At 39.2% G+C, this 18,381-nt stretch overlaps 1 long non-coding RNA gene across 1 annotated transcript; it reads right to left on the reverse strand.

Moving 5' to 3' along the window:
* Positions 1-5,512: 5,512 nt before the first annotated feature.
* LOC148641922 (uncharacterized) lies at positions 5,513-11,826 on the reverse strand. The gene is made up of 5 exons (XR_015929638.1): positions 11,714-11,826; positions 9,508-9,587; positions 8,086-8,939; positions 6,591-6,771; positions 5,513-6,195 (listed from the first exon to the last, which is right to left on the reverse strand). It is a non-coding gene; the product is annotated as an uncharacterized LOC148641922 (long non-coding RNA).
* Positions 11,827-18,381: the final 6,555 nt, after the last annotated feature.

Genomic DNA, 18,381 nt, shown 5'->3' on the forward strand with positions numbered 1-18,381 from the left:
TGACGATACCACAGTCGTGGGCCTGATCACTGACAACCATGAGACTGCCTACAGGGAGGAGATAAAACACCTATGTGCCAGACCAACAACCTATGTCTCAACATCAGCAAAGCCAAAGAGCTGATCTTTCACTTCAGGAGACAAGGAAAAGTCCACTCCCCCATCTATATCAAAGGGTTTGCGGTGGAGATGGTGAATAACTTCAAATTCCTAGGTGTTCACATCTCTAGGGACCTCACATGGGCACTCAACACCTCCAGTCTCATCAAGAAGGCACAACAGCGGCTGTACTTCCTGAGAAGGCTAAAGAAAATACGCCTGCATCCACAGATCCTCACCAACTTCTACAGATGTACGGTGGAGAGCATACTGACCAGCTGCATCACAGTCTGGTATGGCAGCTGCACCGCATCTGGCAGAAGGATCCAGACGCTCCAGTCACACACAACTAGACTCCAAAATAGCTTCTTCCCCAGAGCCTTCAAACTGGTGACTCCCCCACTAATGTGAGTGACTAAGTGAGAAACACTTTTCACTATACTATACACCCGCGTAAGTATAATGTCAAATAAAGCTGAATTGAATTGAATTCAATGTTTTATAACATTGTACCCCCATATGTCAGCAGATGTGCAGTACTATGTAGCAACATAATTAAAGTCAAGGGGAGTTCATCTTCAAAACTGGGGCTGTTTGTTTGGGTTTATCTAGAATTATTCACCCGTCTCTAAAAATTCAAAACATAGACATAGTCAGTTTGGAGGGACCTCTGTGTTCTCTCATGTCGTACTTTGCCTGTGGTTGAGTTACAGCCTGTGAGGTCCTATTGTCAAGCCAATAGATAGTCTTAGAACCTCATGCGTCACTTTCTAATTTTAAGCTAATGGTACTAATTTTAATACTGTATTACAGTGATCCATGAGAGTTGGAATCCTTTGCAGATTACGCTACAGTCAAAAGTTAAATTACAGTGGTTTTTGCTGGTAATTTTGCTTTTATACCAACCTCACCCCACCATAACAGGAGTCCAATAAGTTACTGCTGGAGATGGTAAACTAGACAAGGCAGGAGTCAGACATGTGCTGTACTGTGACACAGGACAGTGTGAGCAGGCAGCACAGTGTGTATTAAACAGGGGAAAGCAGCCAAAACAATTTCCAGGATGTAATCCAAAAAACAGTTGTAATTTTTTTTTTCATTAAATTTATCCTCAATCCTAAAATTAAGATGTATAAAAAATGATGTACATTATTTCACCCATGTACTGCACAGTGATCCTTTAATTGGTTAGTAATGCTTTAATCTGAATCATACTGTATATTAAACAGTTCATACAATTTTTTTTAAATTAAGACACTCTGATTAAACCTACAGGCAAAGCTCCTTTTGACAGAATAGTCACAATTTGCACATAAAGAACACACACAAGTGCTTTCACAGGCCCAATGGTGGTATTCCCCTGATCCTGCAGTCCTGTGTCAAAGTTACTGGTACATCAGACATTTTTAATTAGAGCATTTCAGACTTTGAATACTGTCTTTTCCCAGGCTGGAGGTTTGATACCTCAAGAGGAGGAAGAGAGCCTCTATGTATTCGCTCAAATTAGGGTTCTTCACTCCTGGAAACTAGGGCGAGTGGAGAGAGGTTCAAGAAAAATTATAGGACATTTCTCTAAAGGTTTTCAGAGATGTGAAAACTGCTCTGAAGTTGCGTGAGAATGTAATATAAGGTTCTTAATTAGAAACTCTGGTGGTGCTGATAGTAATCCTGGTATCCGACCTGAAATATAACCGTGGAACTGTTTATCACAAGGGACACTTTATGCAAAGCTGATTCATTTGGTGGTGCTTTTGTAATAGATGCATCTATTTAACACCCTCCATTTATTGCTTTTAACATGAGCCTATAATACTTTACTGCTGGAGATGGTAAAGCAGTGCTAGATAAGGTAGGAGTCAGACATGTGCTGTACTGTGGCACAGGACAGTGTGAGCAGGCAGCACAGTGTGTGTGTGAAACAGCGGAAAGCAGCCAAAACACTGTTCAGGCTGCAATTCAACCATGGACAAAAATATATCATGAGAAAACAGAGAAGAGTTACTCCCTCTGCCTAAGTTTGCCTAAGTTTTGATTCTTTAGACACGGGACAATAATTCTAGATAAACCCGGACAGTTACAATTCTGAAGATCAACTCCTCTTGACTTCAGTGTTGCTACATGGCACAGTTTGAAATGCTCAGTTTACGAATGTGAGCTGTATATAAATATATACATGTGGACAAGTCAGTGCGCGGACTGTGTACTGAGAGTCTCATTCCACATCACAGGTCTCCACAAACCCGGTGAGCCAGTGACTATGACACAGGATTGCGGTCCGTAGCGCCCTTGAGCTTGTGATTCTGTACTGCATATATTGTTAAAGAGAGCTTTACTGTGTGTTTTTTCCAAATTTACAAAATACTAAATGTTTAATAGAAGTCCCGAATAACATTGCTAACAAATTAAAGGGGCGCTTTGTAATACGTGTGTATGTAATGATATTTTTTTAATATTACCCAATAAATATATAACCCACAGATAGATCATTTTTCTAAGTTTGAAGTACAGATTAGTCTTCCCCTTGACACCGTTATTCTGATACATCACACAGACGGATTTTGTCAGAAGCAGCTGTTAAACTAGTGCGGGTTCAGGAAGCAGCAAACGCAGGGCGATCACTGGGGTAAAAAAGCGTTGAGGCTTTAATTGCAGTACAAAATGATCAGAATTAGTCATACGTACTGTAGGCAAGATCTTAAAACACAACAGTGAGGTGAAGGCAGTTAGAGTGCAAGCAAGTGTACCAAAACAGTACACAGTGAATTCCTTCCTAATTTACAAGTCCTGTTACTGTTAAAGGGGTGTGTACAGTTATAAAATCCATTTTCTGAGATTTTCATTTGCAACAACTTTTCAAAATGTTTGTCTTTCACTTGGGGTTGTGTGTAACAATATATAAATGAACGTGAAATACATTCTGATTGAATTTGTCTTGTTTGCAATTTCACAAAATGTTTTAAGTTGGAAACGGTGTTTAGACTTTCTATAAGCATATAGAGTTTCAATAAACTGGGCAGTAAAACAGCGAGCAATTACCTGCAGTTTGAAATGATGTGTACAATATGTGTTGTGTATGTCCATGTAAAATGATGCATGTATTTTGCCAAATGTCTATTTTAAAAACCACTACAGGTAGTGGCTAGACTCCTTTTTCTAATGTTGGAATAACACAACAAAACTTAACTAAATAAAAAGAATGGGACATTGTGCAATTTGTGGGGTGGTATAATGAACATTGTTTCTTACATATCCTACTGAAATACAAAACTGCAAGCTGTTTTATGCACTCCGGGACTTTATAATGAAATACTATGTAAAAAGCAAAGAGTCAGGAAAGCATCAAAATTGATATGATTTGGAAGGTGAAAATGTACGGAACTAACTTCAAGCCATCTCATTTTACAGGAACAATTTTTTAAACTTGAATCTGAATCCAAAATGTATGTTACACAGCCATCTTGGTCTACATTATAATAAGTGTAAAGTGACTTATTAGATACAATGCTTGTATGCCTAAAAATCTCAGGAGGGGGACCCTTGTAAAATTCACCACTTTTTATCACGTCTTAGAGGCTGCCTCCTGGATGGAAGAAGAGGGAAACATTCATTGAAAGATCAATGGGTTGCATCACAGAAAAGCTTTCTATTATAGGTAGTAGGTTACCCATATATACAACCAGGAAACATTCATACCCTTGAACCATGAAAGCCACCCATTGGCAGCACTGAAATAAAGCAGGGAGGAATTTAAGCAACTCAGTTCACAAAGGACTGAGAGGGAGTTGCCCTCTCTCTCATGAGATAGTATATCTAGATTATAGTGCACAACCAAGCAATGTGGTTAAAAATGAAGCACTTCTGAGTAAGCATGAAGTTTTGCCTTCTCTTTCATGGAGAGAAAGCATATCACTGTATCAGGCTTAGAGGAGTGGCATGCATAGTTTGTGCCCTCTCCATGCCCCTGATCCAATGTACCAAAGAAGGAAACCCCAGAGGCATTTGTTCAATAAAACAGTAGATCTTCCTGTAGAGGACAGGGTCTAAGTTCTTCAGTGGTTTCTAATAATGTGGAAACCATAAATTCATCGAAGGAACAGAGGAAAAAGAAAAACTGGCAGATACAGAGAGAAGAGGAAAGTAGGAGCAGAGAGAAGAGAAGAGAATGAGAAGACAGAGAGGAAGACAGAAGACTAAAGCTCCCTGTTCTAATCAGATTTTACGACTAGATTCAAGTTCAGTATTTGAACTTTGTTAAGAGAATTTGCCATTCTACTGCTTTAAGGAAACTCGGTTTTCCTATATAGAGAATCCCTGGGTTACAAACACAATCTACTGGTTAGTGAATGGATTTTACAGAAAAGGGAGGTTCCCGTTCATTTCTCGTTCATTTCATAGCATCCTGGTCTCTAAGAGATTGTGATGGCCGTCATCCCTCCTCTATAGGCTGCTCCTACCTTTTTCAATGTGTTGCCAGTTGTATTTGTCCCAGCTGTATCTTATCCTGTTTTCCCTACTGAAGCCCGGCGTCTCCATAGTTCTGGGCTCAGCTTTGGAAGACGGACGCCTGGATGCCCGCCTACCACCGGGCACAGGAGTGGCCCGAGAGCACAGGCTTCACCACGGTGTCCTGACCTTCTGAGCTTGGGGCTCGGAGCGCCTTGTCCTGTCAATGTTTTAACTATCTGTATTCCTCGTTCCCTGTTCCCTGTGTCTGTCTTGGATGGATCTCCCGGCACCTGGACCTTGGACTGCGCCCTGATTTCCCCTACTTGACTTTCTTTCGGACTCGTGCGCCTGCACTCCCCCCTGCACCAGATCACTGCCGTCACCACCCCCTGTGTTTCCACCCACCCTGATCCTGCTGTGTCCTACCTGATGTCCTACTCCAGTCACTTCCGGATTATACCGTCTCGCATAGAATCTTTAACTACATTTCACGGTATTTCCCGTGACAGAGATTTAACTATTAGGTCGAGTAATGAAAGTTAAGATAACTTTGCCCACTTGGCTCATGGTTAACCTCCTGACATAGGAGGAGGAGGCTAGAGTCCTTCTGGGAGGCCATGCAGAGAGAACACTGACCAAGGGGTAGCTGCAGAGGTGGAGATGGGGTGGAAGAGGGATGCTAAAGACAAATGTAAGGGACAGAGGGAGATAATGTACAGTATCTATGATGGTTGAGTGAGAAAGTGATGTCCTGATTAATTACAAATTACAGACAGCTGAGCTTTCATCATAAACTCCTTTAAAAAAGTTGAATTCACGTTTAAGCCTTCAAGGACCAGGGCTTGGTTTATTAAAGGCCAATCTTTAGAAAGAGGTAACCCAGAAAACTAACTGCACTCAGGCTCTGCAGGACCGGAATGGGACACTGGTAGTCAACAAGACAAAAGAGAGACAAGCAGAAAACATACACCCTTCAAATATTTTATTGACGCACTTCTCATTTTAAATTATTTAGTATTACAAAAATACTAAATATGTTCCAGGCACCAAAATGATTATTGAAATGAAATTTAATATTATCATAATTTAATGAAATTATTTCATAATCATTTTTTAATTATTACAAAAATTAAGGAAAAAACCCAAGTACAGTATAGTGAAGATGATTAAATGCAATAGCTCTGAACAATCCAACACAAATGGCTTGGCATACAATTAGTTCTAATTATCATATCAAATTGTAGTTTAAAAGAGAAATGTATTCAAACAAATTCCTTGATCGGAGAGAAATTAAGCAAATTAGTATACTTATGCTGTTGAAGGAAATACCCATTTTACTAGATAACAGCACAAGCTAAATAGCTTTAAATGTTAAATTTCTGGCATTTGCCTATATAAATGCTCTGTAAGGTAAAGTATCTGCATGCATGTAACTACTAAACTGTTTTAGTTAACAATAGGCTCTTCCTTTATTGCCACTTTCGAAACTGAAGCTCCGGTCCATGTCCCAGTGATAGTGGTCTGGTGTCCAAAGACAGTGAGCACCTTCGCTGTGTAAGGAACATCAATGATCCCCTTCTGGACTACAGCCTTGAATCTCACAGCCTCCCCAGGGGGCACTGTAGCATTCAGGCTGGATGTATTAACAATCTGCAATGAAAGAAGCAAAAGCCATTGGCTGGGGTCTCTGCTTTCAGAAAACAGTGGGCAAATACAGCATTCAAAACCAGTAAGCTAAAGCAGTTCACTGGTTACGGCAATAAAAAAAAACAAAGGAAGAGGTAAAGGTTTATTCCATGCTGAAAGAGACAGTGTTTCATCTGTAGAGCCTTTTTCAGATGTGCTTGAACTTAATAAACAAACAAGACAATATAAGGAGTGTAGTTAAGTTGTACTGTAGTTAAAATGTGCATAACAACAGTGTTCTAGTGTCACTAAGTCACCTTGTTAGTCAAGTGCCCTGTTTTCTACTTCCTTTCCGCATATGCAAAACAAGGCACCATTCATCTTCAATAGGTTAATCCAGTACTGGGAACATACTGTACCTCTTTCCTTTCTGTCTCTGTAAAACTCCAGTTGTGAGTAGTACTGGCATTAATAGAGACTGTGGTTTCATTCGCAGCCAACAATGGGATTCCAGTTTTAAAGGTTGTTGATGCTCCAACTTCCACAGTAAATCCATGAGAATGGGTGAAAGAGCTTTCCAGGGTAACAGTTTCAGAAAACCTGAAAAAAAAATCACTTTCTATTTTACAACTTCTTGTTTCAAAGCTGCAGACTGTATCAACCTGGCTGCACCACAATGGGAGAAGGAGAACTTGTGTAAGTACTCGCCTGACATACCAGCCGGGTGAATGTCATGAACTTCAGAGATAGTGAAGATGGCAAGAGAGGGTTTTCTCATGTTGTTACTGCTTGCTCAAATTGTGGCTGACTAAAGGCTACCCAAACCTGCTGACACTCTTTAGGTGTGGAACCTCCCAGACACAGACAGCTGATGGTGCATCTGCAATTTCCCTCACGGGATCAATAAACTATCTATCTAAGTAAAGCCATTGACCATGAGAAGAACATGCAAAATCCTCACGGAGGAGGACTGGGCTAGAGTCAAACTCAGGATTCAACATTTTCAAAGTAGTTCCTTTGCAAGTTTTTGGCTGTTCTTTTGCAATGTTAGTAATATTTGTATCTTCTGCTGGTGTTCCTTCATCTTTCCTGTCACACATTCTAATTCTCCTCAAGCCCGAAAATGCCCACATGACATCATCATTAAATTCAGCATATATAGAGTGGACAGGAAGGTAAGTTGGTAGTTTTTTAAATGTATTGCAGTACATTGATGATGATGATGATGATGATAATAATAATTACAAGTAACAAGGACTCCCCTCCACTACCACCAATGAGTAGCTCTGCCAGAGTGCACCAATACACTCATCACACAGCAGCTCTCAGTGGTGAGGAGAACAGAGAGATGAAGCCAATTCATAGATGGAGATTACTGGGAGGCCATGATTGTTAAATGCCAATCTGAAATTAGTGTCCTTGTCACTATACTGGGGCATAAGGACCCACACAGACTGCAGGGTGGGCACCCCACACTGGTCCCACTAACACCTCTTATAGCAGCAACCATAGCTTTCTCAGGAGGTCTCCCATACAGGTACTGGCCAGGCTCACACCTGCTGGGCTGCCAGTTATGTTGCAGTGTGGTGATTCTTCTTACCCACTTCTACAACATTTTTTAAATTGAGAGTCAAGTGATTTACTGACAGGTTATAGTTGAACATATATGTAGAAATGCAACTTAAAGTAGATTTTTCATTTCATAAAATCTCAAAATAAATTTTCAGACATCATTAAATTCAAATTTTGTTACCCTTAAACATCTTTGTGTTAAATTTGCCAAATGATTACCAGCAGTCCTACAATTTAAGTTTTAGATCTATTGGCAGTGTATTTTGTGTGTAATTTTTGTAAGTATTGTGTATTTTGTGATATACAGAAAAATGAAAATACAACTTAGAATGCAGCACTTACTCGAAAGTTGCAGTGTAAGGAACAGAGCCGGTAGAGTTGTCACAGTCATGTTGCCCAACTATCAGAGGCTCTTTTGAAAGAATCTTTGCATCTTTAACAGAAAAATCCAAAGTTAAAATTTGACTTATGGTTTTATCTTGCGTGAGGGCGAGGATTGGGAATTGATTGTAGCCAGATCCAAGATTCTGTGCTCTTCCAATCCAGTTATCACTGGCAATCCTGGGTGGTGGGGCAGTGTAGATCTTCCCTCCATTCTTGGAGACACACCACAGATTGCCATCAGGAGAGAAGGCCATGAAATGGGTAAGTTCTGTCCAGCCTCCAGTTCCAATAATCTCACTGTTTTTATTCCAGATGTAGTTCATATCATTCGGAGGGCTTCCTTTAAGCAGATTCCCTTCTGTGGTTACAGTGTACAGGATACCCGCAGGGTCAAAGAACAGAGAAGGGAAGCACCATCCTCCAGTTCCTATCTTTGTAGCAACCCTGTACATCCAGGACACGTACTCATTCTCAGGAGGGGGACCCCTGTACAGTTCACCACTCTTCATGACAACATAGAGTGTTAACGTTTGGATGGAAGAAGAAGGAATGAACTTGATCCCACCCAGACCTTCCTACACACCGAGCTTTCTGCTTCAGCCAGTTCTCATCTGGATTCGCTGGAGGAGACCCAGAATACAGCTGTGCATTACAGACTGCAAACATTGTTCCTTGAGGGCTGAAGGCGACGTGAGAGATGCCTTGCAGATTTCCCACATATTTCGAATATTCACTGAAGTTGTCATTGTAATTATTTGGGGGCAGTCCAATCTTGATACGCCCTGATCTTTCCATGGCAAACAGCACCATACCTTTCCAAAAAAAAATAACTTTTATAATCAAATAGTGAACAAAATAACCAAATTCACCAACTTCAAATATCCTAATCTTTAAAAGACCATTATATAATAGTAATACATTTAATATAAAATCTAACTAATGAAAACAAAGCAATAAGAAAAAAGGACAGATTGTAATGGTTTATTAGGATTTGGTGTCCTCCCAAAGTGGGAAAATAATTAATCAAAACATTCAGTGAGAAACTTGAAATTGTTTTACATACAGTATTTATTATTCTAAGTGAACTGTTTAGAATCTAAATATTATCTGGCTGTAGAGCTCTTTCAGGTGTTTTCTTTTACATGACATGTTAAAAAATTCTGGAGCTTTGAAACCTTCAATCTTGACATTATAGAGTAATTCGTGTAGATCAGATTCAAGATTAATTTCTGAGTCATTGATATCGGAGTCTCAGCCTTTGAGCTCACTGTCATGGGAGTTGATGGTGCCCTGAGTGCCCATTTTATCCCTTCAGACAGCTCCTGTAGATTTGCAAATACAGTTTATCTGTGAAACAATGTCAGTTCTCTACATACTCACACATATTGTCTGCTGCTCCTGAAGTCTTAACCTGGTCAGACATGGTCTCTTTCTGAAGATGAGGTCAACTTTCTGTCTGTCTGCAAAACGGAATTCCATACACAAAATAACATTATTTTTCACATAACTTACAAGTAGGTACTTACTACTTAGAAGTTTCCTAATATTCTAATAATGCATGTTACATCTACAGTACCACAAATATACAGTATGCCAAACTACCAACTGCATACTGTGTTAATTTTCCCCTTGAGACTTTTATTCTGATACATCAAGCGGGTTGTGTCAGAGGCAATTAATAATGAATTTCTTAATTTTTAATTGTTATGCTAGTGTGGATTGAAGTCATATTTGTAGGAAGAAATGAGTAAAATTAATCATATATAGATAAGTTCTTAAGACAGCAGTGAGGTGAAGACAAGTACACTGTGAGAAACTATACATAAACAATACACAGTTCACTCCTTCCTAATTTACAACTGCTATAGTATTACCAAGGGGTGTATCCACTTATAAAAAAATCTTTTCTAGATTTTCAATTATAATTACTTTTCTGTTTGAGCATTTACATTGCACTTGGAGGTTGTAACTTACAATATGTAAATGAACATTAAATACATTTTAATTAAATGTGTCTTGATTTCAGGCTATTAGGTCACAAAATGTCTTAGTTTGGAAACATTGTGTAACTGTATGTAAAATTCCTATTAGCACTGTATGTGTTGTGTACTGTATGTCCATATAATGTGACTTGATTATCAAACATGGCTTTGCTTGTATGTTTTTTCCAGATATCTATTTTAATAACCACAAAAGACAATGTTCAGAATCCAACATTTTTTAGATTTTCACATAATCTGTTGCAGGACTACATTACTCTCTGGAATTGCCAGGTGGCACAGTGAATCTATCTTAATGTGGCTTTTGCACAAATCCTATTTTAATCATAACAAGTAAATGTTTATTAACCCATTAGTGCTTTCCTGCACTAATCATACTGTACAGTAACACTAACTGACATTTTTCATTTTTTAATTAAATGCAGTAACAGAATTATTCGTAATGAAATATAAATTAATAGTAATTAGAGAACAGACAATTTATTGTTAGAATTGTACATAGTGGCTTTATATACTATTTGAAACAATAAGAAAATATATCTTATTTAAAACAAAAAAGAGGTTTTAAGTGATTTGAATGACTTTCAAAGAATGACTTACAGTACAGTATGTCACTCTAATTGGATGAGCTAAATTAAAAGCTACTAGTGTTACTTTTTCCATTTTCTATAAAAGGTTCAATGAAGCTACAAGCTTTTCATTATCCATTACAGCAATAACGACACCAAGTGTTCATGGAAAACATTATAACTTTATATCATTTTATAATGATAATAAACATTAGGTAGTTCAAACGAGCATGCCAGAATGTTTCCAAAATAACCATAGCAAGTGACTAAGTTAAAGACTCTGATGCAGAAAACGTTTATGAAAAAGATGGAATACTGCTTAAAGTTTTATAAAGCAAATTAATAATTAAATATACAGCATATTATCCGCCCATCCATTTTCTAACTGTCACTGAATCTGGGGTATAGCTGTGGAGAGAGACCGGCAAGAAGGGAGGACCCTATGTGTAGCGGCAGGAACAGAGCAAATAAGGGGGTTTGCTCTGGGCTCAAGGTATCGGGCGAAGTCAGAACGAGACATAAGACCTCAGGTAGCGGATGTGGGGCGACGTGATGAGGCGAGCCTCTCTACAACCAATCCCAATACCGAGCGAGAGGAAAGTGAGACCCGGAAATATATAGCCCCAGACAACAAGACAAACCAGAAGAACAAGTAAAGCACAGAGAAACAAGGAACAGGACAGACACATGTACAGTTATGTGATTATTATTTAGTCAAGCAAGATGCAGTAGGACCATACATAGGATTGGTAACAGTAATGTACAACGCTTGCCCTTGGGAATATTATGGTGTACAGCAGTATCAGACAATTACTAAAGTAAATGTACTGTGGGATAGTAATGATTCCCAGAAACATTGCCATGGTATTTTCTTGATATTCTTATGATATTGTATAGTAAAACATTCTGAAGGCAAATCACAACACTTACGGTGGTTATACAATTGTAAATTGGAGAAAATACTGTAAAACACTGTAATGATGACCTGTAACACATCAGCTATGAAATGAAACTTACCTTGGTTATACTCTGAAGAAAGCAGCTTTTGAATCACACTTGGTCCAGCAGGTACTGTATGAGTATCAAGGTAACGATTTCTTCAGTGCTTCCTCTCTGACTGTAAATGCCTGTCCTCAGCTTCATATTTATACATACAGTATAAAACTAAAAACACCTTAAAACGTTTTGGATTGGATATTATCCTTCAACACTCCCCTTTCACATGCAGATATCAGTTTTTTCTTGAAAACACATCAAAGACACATTTGCAGACAGAACAAGTTCTGTAAGTACAGTATATCGAAACTGCATTTTTTAATATTCCTGCTTTTATGTAACTGAAATTCATTTGTTTCCCCAAAATTTGATTTCCAAATTAAAACAGAAGTATTTCTTGAACTGCAGCAAAGATTGCGAAATGACTTATGTGACTGCAGTTTCAGTCCAGTGTCTTCATAAAAGACACAGTGTGGCGAAACAACATGTTCAAAATGTTTTTAATATGTAACATAAAAAATTGAATAAAAACTAAACCAAATCATACCCAACATGAATGACAAATGTATTATCTTAAGACAAATGCAAACAGTAAATTCCTCCCTTAATTTAAACATATCCATTAATACCATTTGTCAATGAGTTCACAAGGAAACATATGCATGATACAGAGTCTAATTTAATAGAACTATTTCTTTTGTCACAATCAGGAACTATAATTCAAAATGGTAGGGTCCCTTTGTAATTAAAGGGTTAAGTGTATAATCCATACATCTATTTTCTAACTTTTTGTATTATACTATTTATATAATATTCAATTTAGAAGATTCATTTATATAATAATCAGTTTATTTGTTTTGAACATTTCCCTTCATTTGAGTACAGCAGGATTTTTGTGATGACATACAGTACTTGGTTTCCCAATGAGGCTGTTGGTGCTTGGTAGAGAGGACATATGGGGGACAGGGGCCAGTATATCAATTATCAAGTTCTTTTCTCCAGAATATTTTTGAATGGCAATCCCAATGGGGCTGATAATAGTAAATGGGAAAAGGAAGTGAATCAAAGAGGCATGCCATGACCTTGTCAACTTCAACACTAGGTACAGCGTCTATGGTCTTGCTGTTGGAGGTCACAGATTGCAAATATTACAGCTGAAAGGCCATAAAGTAAACAGTGAGTTGATCTGGAGCCAGGGAGATGGAGTAATTCAGAGGCTAGTTTGGGAATCTCAATCAGAGTGGAGAGATAAACCAACTGACATTTGGATGGACGAGACTCAGAATGAGTAGGAAAAGGGTACACAACACGAGTTGGCTTCACCGCAGAAGCTACAGATATGAAGGAAGTGGAAAGCAGAAGATGAAATGATTTGAAAATGACCATGAAGATCTCTAGAGTGGCTTGGTTTGAAGAAGACTAGGTGCTTGGGTATAATGGAGGGATATCACGTGGGTGTAACTGTAGGGTTTGTGCGGTGGTGGTTAAACACTCTGCCTGTACGGACGGGAACTGCATGGAGACAGATATTCCTGTAAAGGTTTATTGCTGAACAATAACATTTACACCTGCCGCGTTCTCGTTCTTTCTCTTCTTGATAGTCCCTCTTTTCCCATCACACTCTCCCCGAAAGCAATCAGAAAAAAACAGAAAGTCACAAAAAAACGGAAACTTATCCACAAACTGCAACAGAGAGCTCCACACAACTCAAAAACATTTCAAACTGCTCAACCAAATAAAACAACAATTGCAGGACGTAAGCTTACAAGAGGGGAGATAAAAGCATCAGAGACAGTGTGAGTATCTTCTCAAAGTGCGTTACAAGAAAAGCAAAAGAAACCAAAAAGAAATCTAGAAGATAATAATTCAGGTGGGTAGCTGCGTCAGCATGTGTAGGCTGCAAAGGAACAAGTAATAGGTTTATTCTTCAATAAACTTAGTTTGTGGTTGTTTGTGTTATTCATCCAGGTGGATGCTGCACATTGGTGGTAGTGGAGGGGAGTCCCCATTTCCTGTAAAGTGCTTTGAGTGGAGTGTCCAGAAAAGCGCTATATAAGTGTAAGCAATTATTATTATTATTATTATTATTATTATTATTATTATTATTATTATTATCATTATTATTATTATTCCTAGTGAAATTGAGTTTATAGCAGATGTTTGAGACAGTTGTCAAAAACCAAGTTCAATAAGAATCATCTGTCAGTAATTCATAATAAATTCTTGACGTCATTTAATCATAATATACAGTATGCTATACATAAACTCCCATTTACTGTAACAAATCTTTCTTTTTAAAGTCTTCAGTCTGGGCATCAAGTTTTTGAATTAATTTTAAAGTTTAAAAAAAAGATGTGTCTAAGTCATAGATTTTCTAAATTTGCAATATGGGACACAACAAGAATGGTCTGATTGCTTTTGTTAGGCACTGTATTTTTTTAGGTAAGCAATCTCTTTTAAACAAGGTACTCAGAAGAAAACCTGAATTATCTGAGTAACTAAGATTGAGTAACTTTGTCCAGGGGGCTGGATTGGTCTTTAAAAGGTAAATTACTACATAAAACAGATGAGATCAGGTGGCAGCAAAAATGAATAACTTACACACTCCTTCGTGGATCATGGAGTATGGGTCAACCAATGAATGTGATGCAGTATACTAGATTATCAGTCTATTTTTCCTCATGATAAAGACATTTGGATTTTCCCAGGTAGTATACACTTCCCTGTGTACCCCTAGAGGTTGGGAAATAGATGTTCTACACATGTGATGCTGCTGTACTTAAATTCTGGACAAGGTATGAAGAAGAATTTCAGATTGATTTTTTAATATCTTATAAATAAATCAATATGAAATATTTAACAATAAAAAAAACAAATATGAAGGTTTCTGAGGCTCCAAGTGACAGATATCTTGGTTGCTAAACAATGGCACTTGGAATGTTCCGGACAGAAACAGAGGTCATGGAGGAGTAAGGGGGGGCTTGGGGAGGGAGCCTGTTTTTTTAGTTTATTTTCACTGAAGAACACCATTTCAAGTCACATAAACCTCACTGAATTTCTTTTACATAAACCAATTTTTTATATTTTACTATGCAGAACAACGTATAATTTGCGAAAAGCCTTCTAGTCTTAACTAAATGAATAACACTGCACACACCCCTGTGCGCGTCTCCTTGTAAAGACCTGTAATTCCCTGTTTTGCTGACAACACTCTTTACACAACATACAGGGAGAGGGTTGTCTCCCAGCACTGTGATAAAGCTGAGCAACTGTATTCTGCTGTCTCCAGTGTCTCTACTGACCTAAACTACTAATGCCCTCAATTACAATCATAATTCCTTTCATTAATATAGTGTAAGAGAATGGAGAAAGTATCGTCCTGATCCGTGGGATTCACGTTGCGGGTTCGGTATTCTGTAAGAATGATGTAATTTACGAACCCTGTGCGGGTCTACAGGCGAGGTAGCTGAGGTATCCAAGGCAGGCGAGGAGGGAGAGTGGTCGGTTATTCCAGGCAGGGTCAAGACCAGGTAGGAGGCAAGAGGAGAGACAAACAAATCCGATAGGGGAGAGGCAAGAGTGAGAAATCCAAAATCAAAACCAAAGAGGCGACGTTGAGGGAGTCCAGACCAGGTAGAAAAAGGTACTGAGGAGGAAAGGGTGAGGTGAGCTCAGGAGGTGGAAGAGATCCTACTACCAGTTACAAGCAATGTAACTGGGTGAACTGATTGTTGAAATAGTGAAGGAAGGGGTGTGTAAGGGAAATTGGATAATGAGGGCTTGATTGAGACCAGCTGCAGCAGTAACATATAGTGTTTTTCATTCTAGAAGAACTCAAAGTGCTTTGAAGGGTAAGTGCTTAAGTCGGAACCTTTTTTAAGTAAGCCCGTTTGGACCAAACCAGACAGGAATTTAGCTAGGGCACAGGCAACACCCCCCTCTCATACTTTTTGGAAAGATATAAAGTATAATTCCATTTTTTTTTAAATTAAGGCGACATGGAGCTTGTTACATAAAGTGATGCCACTGCCACAGCAGAGTTCAATTTCGCAGGATGTGGCTTCTCAAGAGAAGAACCGCTAGAGTAGAGTATTGGATCCTGAGCAGAGTTAGATCGGTGAGAAAATTTCCAGATGGCGAGAAACACAAAGCCAGAAGTGTAGTGCAGACATCGTGGTCGAAAAGAGAGCAGAAACCCAAAAGCCCAGGTAGCCGATACAGTAGATGAGAGCAATAAGCCAGAAGTGAAGTCCTTAAACCGCATTCAAAAAGGAACGAGTTCTGAAAACCAGGAAAGCCTAATCCAAGACAAAACATAAGGAATGAGTAGAGCTCAACAGGAATTTAAACCCAATACTGAGCACTGGGGTTACTGCAGACAGCCCTAAAGTATGCTGGGGTTTGGAGGTGTGGTGGTGGACAGGTAAGGTGAGTGGTTATCTGATTGGATGTGGTCTATACCTTCTTAAAGGGACTGCCGGTTGGTTGCATGAAGTCCTAGATCAGGCCTATCAGGTCCTTAACTGAATCCCAGCTGGGGCCTACACGAGCCCCTCCTTCCATAATCCCCTCAGCAAAGGTGGTCTCAGGCACCAACTGTTCTCCACGGCTCTCTGTCTCGGCAGTCGATCCCTTCTACTGTTTGCATATCTCTATAGAGCTCTTTCTTGTAGTTCATTCTTGCTGTGTCCCATGTTGCAAAATTAGAACATTTATGACTTAGACACATCTTTTTTAAAGTTAAAAATTAATTCAAAAACTTGATTCCCAGACTGAAGACTTTAAAAGGAAAGAACAGTTACAGTAAATTGGAGTTTATGTATAGCATACTGTATAATATGATGAAATCTGCTGAGCCTTTGTGCTGCTCTTTAGTGTCATTCCGGCTTTGAAAATCATCTACTTTGGATTCAGCCTATGGGCCGAGTTTCACCTGCTGTCCCCTGCTTGCTGCATACACTTTGCTCCCTGATTCCTGCCTGCTCTTGGTTTATTTTTGAAAATGGGCTATGGCTTACACTACCTGAAGCAGCAGAACATTACACATACTTAGTCTCCTACACAGCTTGGTCTTCCTCATCTTGTCAGCAGTGGAACCACCAGCCTTCCTTAGACAGGAAATTGATGGTTTACAGGCTGATCTGTTGGTGTGGAACTGTGTGATGGAGAGAGTTGGTAGTGGATGTTTGATTGCTAAGCTAATAAGTAGACACACACTCCAACACTTCTTTCAATTATTCCACCAGGTCATCCTGAGAGGTGTCTTTTCTTTTAAGCAAACATTCAGTTTCTGATTAACCCACAGAAGTTGCAAGTGCTATTTTACGATGGTGTCAGATTAGGAGTTTCGCTCACCTTGTGTTCTGAAAAGCTGCTTTGAAACTTTGTGTTGGAAGACAGCCACCAGCGCTCAAGCTTGACAGCTGTTGTCTCTCAAAGACAAGTACAGTACTTCCTGTAGAGAAGCACTGCTCCCCTGTGGTCCTGCCTCGGGGCCATCACATAGGAGCGGCAATCTTAAAGGCCATCGGTTTCTCAGAACTGTGCTGCTGACTGATCTTCTCTGTCTTATGCAGCTTATTTTAAGCACATCCCAGGCCCTCAGGCAAAGTTGCTCAATCTGAAGTGTGATGATATGTAAATTTCTTTTACATGAACCAATTTTTTTATATTTTACTATGCAGAAAAACGTATAATTTGCGAAAAACCTTCCAGTCTTAAATGAATGAATAACACTGCACACACCCCTGTGCGCATGTCCTTGTAAAGAACTGTAATTCCTTGTTTTGCTGACAACTCTCTTTACACAACATACAGATAGAGGGTGGTCTCCCAGCACTGTGATAAAGCTGATCAACTCTTTTCTGCTGTCTCCAGTGTCTCTACTGACCTAAACTGCTAATGCCCTCAATTACAATCATAATTCCTTACATTTATATAGTGTAAGAGAATGGAAAAAGGATCGTCCTGATCCGTGGGATTCATGTAGCAGGTTTGGTATTCTGTAAGAACGATGTAATTTACTAACCCTGTGCGGGTCTCCAGGCGAGGTAGCTGAAGTATCCAAGGCAGGCGAGGAGGGAGAGTGGTCAGTTATTCCAGGTAGGGTCAAGACCAGGTAGGAGGCAAGAGGAGAGGCAAACAAATCTGATAGGGATGAGGCAAAAGTGAGAAATCCAAAATTAAAACCAAAGAGGTGACGTTGAGAGAGTCCAGACCAGGTAGAAAAAGGTACTGAGAAGGAAAGGGCGAGGTGAGCTCAGGAGGTAGAAGAGATCCTAATACCAAGCAATGTAACTGGGTGAACTGATTGTTGAAATAGTGAAGGAAGGGGTGTGTAAGAGAAATTGGATAATGAGTCCAGCTGCAGCCATAACATATAGTGCTTTTCATTCTGGAAGAACTCAAAGCGCTTTAAAGGGTAAGCGCTTAAGTTGGAACCTGTTTTAAGTAATCCCGTTTGGACCAAACCAGAGTGGAGTTTAGCTAGGGCACAGGCAACACCCCCCTCTCATACTTTTTGGAAAGATATCAAGTATAATTCCATTTTTTGGGGGGAAAATTAAGGCAACATTGACCTTGTTACATAAAGTGATGCCCCTACTATATCTAGCTATAAGATTATGAAGACATAAATATTTCTCAATTAAACAGTTTGCGTTTTCCATATATAAACATACAGGTAAAAA

Source organism: Lepisosteus platostomus, chromosome 23 (genome assembly GCF_059453375.1).
Source record: "Lepisosteus platostomus isolate fLepPlt1 chromosome 23, fLepPlt1.hap1, whole genome shotgun sequence".
Taxonomy (NCBI): Eukaryota; Metazoa; Chordata; class Actinopteri; order Semionotiformes; family Lepisosteidae; genus Lepisosteus; species Lepisosteus platostomus.